Consider the following 14,702-nt stretch of genomic DNA (forward strand, 5'->3'; position numbering starts at 1 on the left):
TAATCAGTTTTCAGTTGGAGAAGGCTTGTGCACAATTAAGAATGTAAAAACTAAAAGCTGTAAACAACACAGAGATTTTTACGTTGTTCGGAAAATAATTCCTACATCCACGGTCAGTTGATCAGACCGACAACTTTACTGGGCATGTGCTTATGGGTGCACAGGATATCTGGGCGTGTGCTTACGGATGCACAGCAAACCTGAACAACTGAAGATCATATCTTCAGTACCAACACACCTGGTTGGATTTCTCACTCTTATGGCGCACTGGACACTAAGATCTCTTCGGAGATAGAGCACTGATCTGAACTCCTTACAACTCAAACTCTCGATTCGGTTGATTGAAAAAAGGTTCGAAAACTTGCCACCTAGATTACAAAGAACAAGTTCTCTGTAATCAGTTATACCTAGGCATTGGATATACAATATTTGCCTAAGTTCTAAGAGAATGTATGTAATCAGTAGTGACTGATTTTTGGCTTGTCATTCTCTTCTTCGATTCAAACTTTGGAATGGCTTTGAATGCTAAGTAACGAATTCGGCAGCGTTTCAGCTTATGTAGTTGAATCGGTGATGATTGAAGTGATCCTCCAGCTCTATTTATAGGAGACGTCTTGAATAGATTCGTTGGCTGAAATGGTCTTCAAGAATTCTTCCGTTAGTGAGTGATTTGAACTTGGGCTAAGGCTTCAGCCTTCGAGGTTCCTTTGTTTGGTGAGAACGGCTACTAAGGAGCAGGAGATAGGACATCTCTGAAAAGGTAATCACTGATGCGTCTTCAACTTTTGGGCCATTTGGCCCTATTTTTCTCTTTATTTGTGTCGGTACAGGTCTGTCAGGGGGAAAAACAAAGTTGTGGATGAAGGAAGATCGGTAGAGCAGAAACGGAGGAAATGCGGTCAAAATGGGCATTACCGAGCCCAGATTGCTAAGTCATGTTTACCAGCATGGAGCTTCAGCCAACAAGTACCTCTCCAATTCAACTTGGGGCATGGGAACCTAGAGCAACCACCTGGTATGAGCCACACCGATAAGAGCAGTCCGTCTGATCGTTACCAGGAGAAGCAGACAGCCAGGGCCATAAAAGGAAAGGTCAATCTCGGAGATCTCGAAGAAACAAGTGGAAGAAAGAAGAAGAAACTGGAAGGATCGAAGGAATGGGAAAGGTTGACTAAGCTTGCAGCTGGACTCCATCTTCAATCAGGATCAATCAAAGATCGAGCTAATTAAGGAAAGAAGATCCCGGCGAAGATTTGGAACCGGCGCAGCTAGGGTTAGGCCTCTACCATCCGGCAGTATAAAAGACTAACGATGTGCAGTGTGCACAAGTTTCTGGCACCTTGAAACTCTTGTTTACTTTAGTTATCATTTTAAGTTCGCCGTGTGTGGCATCCGAAACAATTTACATTTCCGTGCTTTTCCCTATTCCGTTGTGTTTTTACTTTTGAACAAGTTCAAAGGCTTGAAGCCTAGGTACTATTTATCTATTTCAGTATTTCTTTTCGTTCTATCATGTGTTCAATCTATTTTACATTTATGAATTCTGTTATGTGTGAGTAATTCTTTAGGTGAGGTTTTAGGGGTGGAAGTAATTGTTGTTAACATGTAAACATTCGTGAGGCACTTGTTCTTCCGGTTGAATCTCGTGGTTCCGGAAGGATCTGTTCGAAACCATGGGCAGTAGGGGCCTAACGGGTGATCTCCGTTCGGTAAAACGTTGTCCATGACAAGCAAAGGCCAGGGTATACCAAGGTACAACAATCGGTATGCCCAAGACCGAGTAACTGAGCAGCGTCAACAAAAGGCGTTGTAGATCCAGAAGGTGGGGAAAGGGTTGATGGGATACACTGCCCTTCCTCAGTCTTGGGCTTCTCTAGAGATTATCCATCAACTGTGACGAGGCATAAAGCCATGGTTATCAAACGAGGAAAGCAATCTCGGCGCCGTAGCATGTCTATGACTGGTCGGCTGACAAAGCCGGAAATAGTTGAGTCCAGGAGGCATGTGTCACTAAAAGCGTGGAGTTGAGGACCTCGGGAGAGAAGGTTGGTGAGGGCCATACTTGGTGAGTAACGGGTATGGCTACTATCTACGTAGAAGTGAAGCACTGCCTTGTGACCGGGGATTGTGTGATCTTCGGACCAAGTGACCACAATGAGATCAACCATCCTATATGTGAAGTATAAACCCTTGAAACGCCCCAATGTCTTTGGGCCACGCCTTTGGTTTGTATGGATCATAGACGGATCATCAGTGTGCCTATGACCGAACGAATGTTAACAACAGTTATGACCTAACCGAATAACCTCACCCCTTTGTTATTATTGATCTTGTTTATTTCTTGTGCAGCGTATACAGATTGAGAATTGTGACACCTCAGTTTGTCGTAGGAGAACAAAGTGGTTCCTCACTCCCTGTGGGATTCGACCCTACGCTTACCGCTAAGACTAAAGTTCTTGTTGTGAAAAGTAGGAGCGTGTACTGTCTGTACTGGGCATACACAGGTATTTTGTCCACACCGCACGACGGGTGTGTGTCAAAATTGGCGTCGTTGCCGGGGAGTGACGCGCAGCAATTTTGTTCTCTTCTCATTCCATATTCCGCTACTGGTGTATGCGTGGAACTCGTAGAGCTGTAAGAGCATTGGTGTTCGATCCTGATATTGATCGTACAGAAAGACGACTACGCGCAGGAGCACGAATAGCGAGACGCGAAGCTATGGCAGAGGCTGAGCAAGCAGATGCCATACCGGAGCAGACCCTCAGACAGTTGGCATACCCAACTAACCTCAACCTGAGGCCGAACGGAATCACCCTACCCGCAAATCCGTTCGCACCTCGTCGGTATGACATGAAGCCCTCATTGCTTCAGATCTTGCCGAAGTTCAATGAATACCCAGGAGATGACCCTCATACCCATCTCCAAGATTTCGAGATGACAATCATGCACCAATCAACTGATGAGCAGCAAGAGTATGTCAAGTTGATACTCTTCCGTTTTACCTTGGTAGACAACGCGAGAAGATGGCTGTATGACCTACCCGAAGGCAGTGTCACTACATGGGCACAACTGCAACAGGCCTTCTTGGAAGAATTCTTCCCAGCAGCACGGGTGGAGCGGATGAGATGGGATATCCGCAACATCAGGCAAGATGGGCTGGAATCCTTCTACGAATACTGGACGAGATTCAAGAGAATGTTAAGCAATTGTCCTCATCACCAAATCTCTCCAAAAGATCAGGTGGAGAGTTTTGTAAAAGGCATGCGGAAAAACGATCGCAGTTTGGTCCTGGCAGCTTGCAATGGATCGTTGATGAGTAAGACTCCATTGGAGGTCTTCCAATTGTTGGGCACCATGGCAGAAGAATCACGTGATGAAGGACATGAAAGGAATTTGGAAAAACCAAGGAGAGCTGAAGAGAAGGAGGAGATGTCTAAACTGGAGAAAACTATGGAGAAAAGTATGAACGAACTCAAGGAACTTCTGTCGGGCTTGACTATACCGAAGAAGATTCGCCAGTGTGGCCTTTGCGATGCCACAGGACATCAATCTGAAAATTGCCCCAATTTTGACGAAGATATTGTAGATGTCAATGCCATCGGAGAACATGATGGGAATCCACGGAAGTATGATCCTTATGCAAACACTTACAATCCGGGGTGGAGAGATCACCCTAACTTTCGGTGGAAGCAAGATGGTCAGCCCCAACAGCAAAACAATATGGGCGCACCAGTGCAACGTCATCAGTATAATCAGAACCAAAATCAACAACAATACCAGTTGGGACCACCTCAACACCACAACCAGAATCAGCAACAACCCCCTTACCAGCCACCACATCGGAGAGCACCTTGGGAAGAAGCCATTGAAAGCATGGCTAAGGAGAGCGAGAAATTTCGCAATGAGATTCGAGCCGGTATGAACCAAACTAACCAGCAAATTAGTCATTTGACCAAAGCAGTGGCCAAACTGGAGGAGAACGCTGGTAAACTCCCAGCCATGGGGATCAACCCCAGAGAACATGCCCAAGTGGTGTTGACCGAGTTTCCTAAGGAAGAAGAAAGGGAGGAAGAATTGTTAGCAGAGGCTGAATTGCTTCGAGGAGGGTGGAACAAGAACGGGAAGGGACCAACTGATGAACAAGCTGGAGGTAGCAATCCAACCGAGGCACCCTACCCGGGACGCCTGAAACAGAAAGCTAGAGAGAAGGAAGCAAGTGAAATGATGAAGATGTTTCAAAAGGTTGAGTTGAGCATACCTCTACTCGATGCTATCAGGCAAATCCCCAAATATGGCAAATTCTTGAAAGACCTTTGTTCAAGGAAAGTCAAAATGGAGGAAGAGGTCCGCTACGTGATGGGAGAAAGTGTTTCGGCAGTGATCTAACGGAAGCTACCCACTAAGCGAAAAGATCCGGGGATGTTCACTATTCCATGCAACATAGGAGGAACCAATATGGATAAGGCAATGATGGATCTTGGAGCCTCCATTAATGTGATGCCATTGGCTGTATACAAGAGATTGAATATTGGCGAGATGAGGGACACCCGTGTGGTCGTACAGTTGGCTGACAGGTCCAACGCTTACCCTGAAGGAGTAGTGGAAGACGTACTGATCAAGGTTGGGGATCTGATTTTCCCAACAGACTTCTATGTTCTATATACCGGACCTGAAACAGGTGAGAATGCCATACTATTGGGGAGGCCGTTCATGATGACCGCCGGAACCAAGATCGATATGAAAACCGGGATCTTGACATGTGAGTTCGACGGAGTTCAAGTAGAATTCAACATCTATGAGACCATGAAGAGGAAACAAGCAATGGAAACGGTGGACATGGTCGATGTATTTGAACCTTTGGTGCAAGAACAAGGAATTACCTTCGGTTCCAGGGATACCATTGAGAAGGTTATTCAGTATGGTCTGACTGATCGGGATGCCAAACATATGGAGGACGAGGAAATGAAGGAAGCCATCATGGAGCTTTACTCTCTCCGAGAAAGCACTTTAGAAGCCGAGGTGGAGGTAGACCAGAAGATCAAGGAATTAATCCAGGAGGTCTATCTAGCTGGGGGAACAGAGACAAGCAAACCAGAGTTATTGACCCAGTATGGGCAGAACGAGAAGCTGTTACCTTCGATTCAGAAAGCACCCGTTTTGGAGCTCAAGCAATTACCTAAGCATTTACAGTATGCTTATCTGGGACCGGAAGAGACGCTACCAGTTATCATCAGTTCTGATCTAACCGTCGTGCAGCAAGATCGATTGGTCAGAGTATTACGAGAGAATAGGGAAGCCATCGGTTGGACCTTAGCTGATATCAAGGGCATCAGTCCCACGGAGTGCATGCACCACATATACCTAGAAGAGGGAGCCAAACCCGTTCGAGATTCTCAAAGAAAGATGAACCCGGTCATGAAAGAGGTGGTACTAAAGGAAATTCTTAAGCTATTGGAATTGGGAATCATCTATACCATATCCGATAGCCAATGGGTGAGTCCAGTCCATGTCGTACCGAAGAAATCGGGGATACAAGTTGTGGAGAACGATCAAGGCGAGCTTGTGCCCACCCGATTGCAGACTGGATGGAGAGTTTGCATCTACTACAGGAAGCTGAATGATGCAACCAGGAAGGACCATTTCCCATTACCCTTTATCGACCAGATGTTGGAGAGATTGGCCGGTAATGCCTATTACTGTTTTCTAGACGGATATTCTGGATATATGCAAATTTTTGTGGCACATGAAGACCAGGAGAAAACCACTTTCACCTGCGTATTTGGAACATTCGCATACCGGAGAATGCCGTTCGGACTATGCAACGCACCGGGAACTTTTTAACGGTGCATGATGAGCATCTTCTCCGATCTATTGGAAAATTGCATTGAAGTCTTCATGGACGACTTCACCGTATATGGGAGCTCTTTCGACACTTGTTTGAAGCATCTAGAGCTCGTCTTGAAAAGATGTGTGGAGAAGAGCCTGGTCCTCAATTATGAAAGGCGCCATTTTATGGTAATGGAAGGAATAGTGCTTGGCCATGTGATTTCAGAAAGGGGAATTGAAGTGGACAAGGCAAAAGTTGATTCCATCGCCAAATTGCCTTACCCGACTACCGTAAAGCACATACGGGCTTTCCTTGGCCATGCAGGTTTCTACCGGCGATTTATCAAAGATTTCGCCAAGATTGCCCAGCCTATGACCAGACTTCTTCAACAAGATGTGCCGTTTGAGTTTGATGATGATTGTAAGGAGGCATTCACGATTTTGAGAAACAAGTTGGTGTCGGCCCCCATTATTCAACCGCCGGTGTGGGATATACCGTTCGAGATCATGTGCGATGCCAGCAGCCACGCCGTTGGAGTAGTACTGGGACAGAAGAAAGGCAAAGAGAGTTGCGTGATCTACTACGCATCCAAAACACTGAATCCAGCACAGTGCAGCTATACCACTACTGAGAAAGAACTCTTGGCGGTGGTGTTTGCCATAGAGAAGTTTCGTTCCTACCTTTTGGGAACGAAGGCGGTGGTCTACACGGATCATGCCGCGTTGAAATATTTGATGGCCAAGAAAGGAGCTGCGAACCTCGTAGCAGATCATTTGAGCAGGTTGCAACTGGAAGAAGATGACGGTATGCCCATTACCGATACCTTTCCAGACGAGAGACTATATTCCATGAGCATCCTAGAGGAAGAAGAAGAACTGTATGCTCTAACCAAGCAGGAGCCCTGGTATGCGGATATAGCTAACTATCTGATTACCAAAGAGTTACCCTCAGGATTGACAAGATTCGAACAACGGAAGTTACTCATGCAAGCACGATACTATTACTAGGAGGATCCATATCTCTGGAAGACTGGAGCAGATCAAGTCATACGGAGATGCATACCTGAGGATGAGCATGCCCAAATTTTGGACATGTGTCATGGAACAGCAAATAGCGGACATTTTGGAGGAAAGCGCACGGCCCACAGAATCTTGGAGAGTGGATTCTACTGGCCCACCATATTTACGGATGCAAGGAAATGGGTACAGAGCTGCCCGAAGTGCCAGATGACTGGAGGTATTACCGCAAAGGATGAAATGCCACAAGTTCCGATCATGCCGGTCGAAATTTTTGATGTATGGGGGATTGACTTTATGGGACCCTTCCCAAAGTCAAAGAACTACGAATACATTTTGGTGGCAGTGGATTACGTATCAAAGTGGGTTGAAGCCAAGGCAACCGCAAGCAATGATGCTCATACCGTGGCAGGATTCCTGAAGGAACAAGTGTTCGGGAGATATGGTATACCCAAAATTCTAATCAGTGACCAAGGGTCTCATTTCTGTAATGCCATTATCAGAGCACTAACCAAGAAGATGGGGGTGACACACAAGGTCACCACTGCATATCACCCCCAAGCAAATGGCCAGGCCGAGATTTCCAATAGGGAGATAAAGAGCATCCTGGAAAAGGTGGTGCACCCCAACCGTAAGGACTGGAGTGACCATTTGGGGGATGCGTTATGGGCATACAGAACTGCTTTCAAGACACCCATTGGAATGTCCCCGTTCTGCTTGCTTTATGGGAAAAGATGTCACTTACCTGTGGAAATTGAACATAAGGCGTACTGGGCAATCAAGCAAATTAATCTCAGTATGACCCTAGCTGGAGAAGCAAGAAAATTGCAGCTGAGTGAGTTGGAAGAACTTCGGTTGGAGGCTTACGATAATGTGGTGCTCTATAAAGAGCGAACCAGAAGGATCCATGATGCCAAGATCAGGAAGAAGGAATTCTTGGTGGGACAAAAAGTCCTACTTTTCAATTCACGCTTCAAGATGATGGCTGGGAAGCTTCGTTCAAAGTGGTCAGGACCATTCGTGATCAAAGGAATCTTTTCAAATGGAAGCATTGAAGTATATGATCACAATGGAGTTGATACGTTCGTGGTAAATGGGCATCGCCTAAAGCCCTATCATGAGCTTGCTGAAGTAGGAAAGGAGAAGGAGGAGTGCCACCTTCTCGACCCTGAGTACGAGTGAAGAGTGAAGGAAGGTCGAGCTCAAGACGAGAAACAAGAGCGCTTGCTGGGAGGCAACCCAGTGTGGTTACTTCGGTATGGTCTATACCGAATTTTCTTTTTCTTTAAGGTTGTTTTATTTTTGTTTGGATGCACTAACATGCAGGAAAGTCGGGCCGAGATAATTTGGAAGGAGGCCCAGAGGTTGATCCAAGCCCACTTTGCGTTGCAAAGTGTGTAGGTGGAGAGTTAGGGATTGGAACGGTCTGGAAGAGGGCTTACAGAGGGAGATGACGCGAGCGTGTCAGAGGCAGGCGGCGATGTGACTGCAACTCTTCGATTTCCGCAGAAATTTGAATTTCAAATTTTGGCCAAGTTTTTATTTCCTTAAAAATTCTTTTTCTGCCATAACCGTCACACTTACCATATTCAAAGCCTCAACCCACGATCTCCTTCCCCACAAACCCTAACCTCCGAAAAACTGCTACACCACGATCACCACTCGCCTCAAACCCTAAATTCCCATAATTACCGATCACCTTTCTTAAAAACCAACCTTGCCTCCAAAAAAAAAAAAACCCCACAAAATCCAAAACTTCCGCACAAATTCTAAGTCTTGTGATCTCTGCAATTCGCAATGGCAAAAACCAAAGGAGGAGCAGGCTCCGGAAATACCCAACCGCCGAAGAAGAAAGACGCCAAACTCCCACCTCCAAAGCGTACCACAAGGCGGACCGCTTCGGAGGAGACCTCCACTAAAATCACCGAAGACCCTTTGCTGAAGATCCAGCCCGAGGACAAAGGGTGTGCCGAAGTCCTCCAACAAGAGGAACGAGAAGTAGCAAGAGCAGCCGCCGAGACGCAACCGGAAGAAGGGGAGCCCGAGCTCACCCCTCCTGTGAAGAAATCAAAGAAGGCTCAGGCGAGCAAAGCAACTCCGGCGCGATCCACTGTCGCACCACCACCTATTCAAGCTCAACCGCAACCAAAATTTCCAGAAACCTCCATGCAGGAGGGAAAAACAGCTTCCGAGGAAACGGAAGCGGAGGAGGAAAAAGGGCGAAGAAGAGAAGGTGGACGAGGAAGAGGATGATGAAGCAGAGGAAGTTGAGGCCGTTCAGGAGAGGGAAGTAGAAATTCCGACACCCTAGAGCAAGAGACCCGGAGTGAAAAGAAAGCTAGATGTTGCCAAACCCCCACTACCAGTTAAGGCCAAACCGGCACCGGCAGGCAGTAAGACCCGAACAAAAGCTGAATAGAGTAAGAAACCAAGGAAACCCACTGCAGCCGAAAAAGGGAAGGCCAAGGAGATGGAGGAGCCGATGGAAGTAGACCCAGAGAGAACCGAGACGGTTGAAAGCTCCAACTCGGAGGATGTGGTCGCCCCTGCTAAGCCGGTGACGAGCACAATCACCTCAAAACCCAAGGGCGTCAAGCGCATGGGAGTGGTATGACCCAGCACTATGGAGACGGCCATACCGAGGGACAGTCAGAGGTATGCCGTTTTACAGAATCGGGAGATAACTCCTTGGTATTTTCTGGTGACTGAAGTCTTGGAGATTTTCGGGATAAAAGAACGTGTGGAGGGATATTTCGAGAGCATTGGTTGGGGGAAGATTCTGAAGTGGAATGTGTTGGCATTCAAGAATTTGTCGGAAGAGTTCATGAGTACGGTAGAGTTCAAGCCAAAGGGAAATTACTCAATCGAAACACCAGGTACCCTCCGCTTCCAATTGCAAGGGAAGGTGTTTCCACTGTCCATCAACGACTTGAACATCCACCTGGGAGTAATAGAGGACAAGGAAGTGTACGATGATGAGTACAAACAAGCTGAAACCATGGCTCCACCGGAGTGGCGCAGTCAGATTGACCAGTACTGGTCCCAACTCTCAACGGGGGCCAAATATGTGAAGAATATCAGCAAATCCAACGAACTCTGCGACCCAGCCCTGCAGATTTGCCATCGTTGGTTGGCCTATAACATCTATGGCCGAATCGAGGGATCCAACGTAGTCACGCAGCAAGACCTCTTTGTGCTCTGGTGCATGGTGGAGAGAAAGAGGGTGAACTTTGGGTTCACCGCTGCACTGCAATTTCAGTATGGGGTAACCCATACCAACAAGTATCTCTCCCTGTGCCCACTGGTGACCCTCTCGGCGAAGAAGCTTGCGGGTTTCAACGAGAAAGCCCCGGATGAGGCAGCTGCGGCAGAAACCCGACTCTTTGATATTGGGCGGATGGTGCGTTGGCGGATTGTTGAGATGGATGAAGGTGGTAGCTACCGTTTGGTCCAACCAGAAGGCAGCTCAGTTCGACCTGAACCGAAGGTTGCACAGGAACAGGGAACTTCTCGCCCAATCAGTGGCGAGATTATCAAGCTGACGGCCGAACTGAAGGAAATCAAAGACGAGCTGGTGATGCTGGGAGGAGAAGTGGCCACGTTGAGGGATACTGTGGAAGAAGGATTCAAAGTGATGGAAGCTGGCTTTAAAAGAAGTCAAGGAGATGCTGACTGCGGAGGCGAGATCCTCCGGCCGAAACGACTAAGTACCTTTTCCCTGAACTCATAGATTAGGTTTTATTTTATCTTTTTGCTTTTCTTGTTTTAGTGTCTGTTTAATCTGTGTTTGAGTCGAGTCTACTTGCATTGTTTGATGGTGAAGGATTGTGCATACTGATTTCAGTCTTGGTATGAATTGGTGGATTGAGTATGAAATGCATGATGGTAGCTGTGAGGATACTGAGAGTACCCCACCGGTGAGATCAGGGCCAAATTGAAAAAAATGTATGTTTGTGGTGAGAATTTGCTGTGACTAGGAAATCTTGACTTTGTTTGAGGACTCATTTTTGCTAGTACATGACTTGTGTGATTTGGGCACGATTCTTTGATTTAGGGCCCCAGATTTTTCTTTGATATGTAATGTGAAAAATAATCCCTTGTATGCCAACTTGAGCCGAATTCATTCTTTCTTGAGCTTTGTTAATGCTATATCTAGGAGAAAGAATTTATGAAGTGAATGAAATGGTGAACAGGGAATTATAAGAAAGAAAGAAATCTGGGCACAAAAAAAATTTGGTGAATAAAAATGATTGCCCACAAATAGAATCAAAGAAAAATGAACCCCATTGAAAGCGGGAAATTAAGGGTTGGTTGTAGCTGTACTGGACGCGTATACTGAGTAAGGGTGATACTGAAATTAGCCACTGAACCATATATACCTCACCTTAGCTCCGTATGCCCCATTACAACCCAACAAAGACCCTTTGATGAGTCATACTAGTGTGCTTAACTTGTAGTCTTCAATCAAACTCTTAGAGGAACTAGCAAAGCAAATTATGAGTGTAAACACTTAACCCGGTGCTTGAGCGAAAAGAGAGACTACCATCACACTTTATGCATGATCATTACTCTGGTTTGTGGTCTGTTTGAACTGAATAATGCATGTTGGTATGATCTGATCCTGAAATCTGTGCAAGTTTCGTGTCTTTTAGTTTTATTCCTTTTCTTTCAACCTTTTCGTCCGTGTCTTCTGTGAATCCACCTACATACTTGAGGACAAGTATGCTTTAAGTGTGTAGGTGTGATGCGTCTCCGACTTTTGGGCCATTTGGCCCTATTTTTCTCTTTATTTGTGTCGGTACAGGTCTGTCAGGGGGAAAAACAAAGTTGTGGAGGAAGGAAGATCAGTAGAGCAGAAACGGAGGAAATGCGTTCAGAATGGGCATTACCGAGCCCAGATTGCTAAGTCATGTTTACCAGCATGGAGCTTCGGCCAACAAGTTCCTCTCCAATTCAACTTGGGGCATGGGAACCTGGAGCAACCACCTGGTATGAGCCACACCGATAAGAGCAGTCCGTCTGATCGTTACCAGGAGAAGCAGACAGCCAGGGCCATAAAAGGAAAGGTCAATCTCGGAGATCTCGAAGAAACAAGTGGAAGAAAGAAGAAGAAACTGGAAGGATCGAAGGAATGGGAAAGGTTGACTAAGCTTGCAGCTGGACGCCATCTTCAATCAGGATCAATCAAAGATCGAGCTAATTAAGGAAAGAAGATCCCGGCGAAGATTTGGAACCGGCGCAGCTAGGGTTAGGCCTCTACCATCCGGCAGTATAAAAGACTAACGATGTGCAGCGTGCACAAGTTTCTGGCACCTTGAAACTCTTGTTTACTTAAGTTATCATTTTAAGTTCGCCGTGTGTGGCATCCGAAACAATTTACATTTCCGTGCTTTTCCCTATTCCGTTGTGTTTTTACTTTTGAACAAGTTCGAAGGCTTGAAGCCTAGGTACTATTTACCTATTTCATTATTTCTTTTCGTTCTATCATGTGTTCAATCTATTTTACATTTATGAATTCTGTTATGTGTGAGTAATTCTTTAGGTGAGGTTTTAGGGGTGGAAGTAATTGTTGTTAACATGTAAACATTCGTGAGGCATTTGTTCTTCCGGTTGAATCTCGTGGTTTCGGAAGGATCTGTTCGAAACCATGGGCAGTAGGGGCCTAACGGGTGATCTCCGTTCGGTAAAACGTTGTCCATGACAAGCAAAGGCCAGGGTATACCAAGGTACAACAATCGGTATGCCTAAGACCGAGTAGCTGAGCAGCGTCAACAAAAGGCGTTGTAGATCCAAAAGGTGGGGAAAGGGTTGATGGGATACACTGCCCTTCCTCAGTCTTGGGCTTCTCTAGAGGCTATCCATCAACTGTGACGAGGCATAAAGCCATGGTTATCAAACGAGGAAAGCAATCTCGGCGCCGTAGCATGTCTATGACTGGTCGGCTGACAAAGCCGGAAATAGTTGAGTCCAGGAGGCATGTGTCACTAAAAGCATGGAGTTGGGGACCTCGGGAGAGAAGGTTGGTGAGGGCCATACTTGGTGAGTAACGGGTATGGCTACTATCTACGGAGAAGTGAAGCACTGCCTTGTGACCGGGGATTGTGTGATCTTCGGACTAAGTGACCACAATGAGATCAACCATCCTATATGTGAAGTATAAACCCTTGAAACGCCCCAATGTCTTTGGGCCACGCCTTTGGTTTGTATGGATCATAGACGGATCATCAGTGTGCCTATGACCGAACGAATGTTAACAACAGTTATGACCTAACCGAATAACCTCACCCCTTTGTTATTATTGATCTTGTTTATTTCTTGTGCAGCGTATACAGATTGAGAATTGTGACACCTCAGTTTGTCGTAGGAGAACAAAGTGGTTCCTCACTCCCTGTGGGATTCGACCCTACGCTTACCGCTAAGACTAAAGTTCTTGTTGTGAAAAGTAGGAGCGTGTACTGTCTGTACTGGGCATACACAGGTATTTTGTCCACACCGCACGACGGGTGTGTGTCAAAATTGGTGCCGTTGCCGGGGAGTAACGCGCAGCAATTTTGTTCTCTTCTCATTCCATATTCCGCTACTGGTGTATGCGTGGAACTCGTAGAGCTGTAAGAGCATTGGTGTTTGATCCTGATATTGATCGTACAGAAAGACGACTGCGCAGGAATACTATTCCCTCTTAACAAGATAACCTATGAACTTGGATTCGAAGGAAAAATACAACAGTTCAAACAAACTAAACGAAGACAAAACTGAAGTAAATAATCAGAGCCTGGACAAAAAGATATTGTCTTCCGGTTGAGATCAAAAGAATTTCATTTTATTTCATGAAAACTGATGAGAAATCAGTTACATTACAAAACAGAACTTACGGAAGAGGACAATCCTATCAGCTAAGATTTCTGACCATACAAAGCGAAGACTGTCTTGTAGATCTCTTGATAATCATTTGGGTTATTATCCTTGGTTACATTCCATATCCTACGTATAGAATTTACTTCTCTCTTGATAATGTCTCTGTTGACACCATTTCTGACTCTGGGAGGGCAGATACTCTTCTTCAGTGGATAAGGAATCATTTGAATCCTTGCTTCCTTCTGAGCATCCCAAAGTCTTTCGATGAAGTCTCGTTCAACCCAATTGACCATGAAGTATCTCCAGGCCTGTCTTTGAAAATCAGGAGTCCAATCCAGATTTGCAAAGACTATCCACTTGGTATAGCATTCCTTTAGCTTTTCCCACCAGTCATTCATGTCAGCAGGTACCCAAGTATCAATTCTATCGCAACTGTCCAGATGGGACATTAGGAAGACCTTCTGCAACATATGATTTTAATCTTTGTTCTTCTTGCAGATTAATAGTTGGAGGTGGAGGAAGAGCAATGCTGCCAAGTTGGAGAGCCTTTTTGGCTTTAGGCTCGAGATCTCTGGACGACCTTTCTTCTCTGGATCTCTTCCTTTTGTACTCACCTGATACTGAGGGAGCGGGAGCAGGAGTTACTTTAGGCTGTGCGACGATAGACTTGGATTCGGCAAAGGCCAGTGCAAGATCAGCGGGGAGATCAGGGGAAGCACGATCATCCAAATACTCTTCTTCCTTTTTGGCATCATCACTAGGGAGTGAGTTAACTTTTCTTTGGAGCTCCCGGAGGTCAGAAAGCATCATCTGGATGAGAGCTGAATCGGATGAATTACGAATAGAGTTGATCTCACCTTCCAGTCGAGCAACCTTGACTTGAACTGGCGGAGTGCTTCTGCAACCATAAGTTTGGCATCTATAGCAGTCATGAATTCAATGCGAAGACTACCAAGTTGTTGGTGTAAATCTAGAAACTGTTGCTTCAACTGGACTTTTGCTTC

This window comes from Salvia miltiorrhiza, chromosome 2 (genome assembly GCF_028751815.1).
Source record: "Salvia miltiorrhiza cultivar Shanhuang (shh) chromosome 2, IMPLAD_Smil_shh, whole genome shotgun sequence".
NCBI lineage: Eukaryota > Viridiplantae > Streptophyta > Magnoliopsida > Lamiales > Lamiaceae > Salvia > Salvia miltiorrhiza.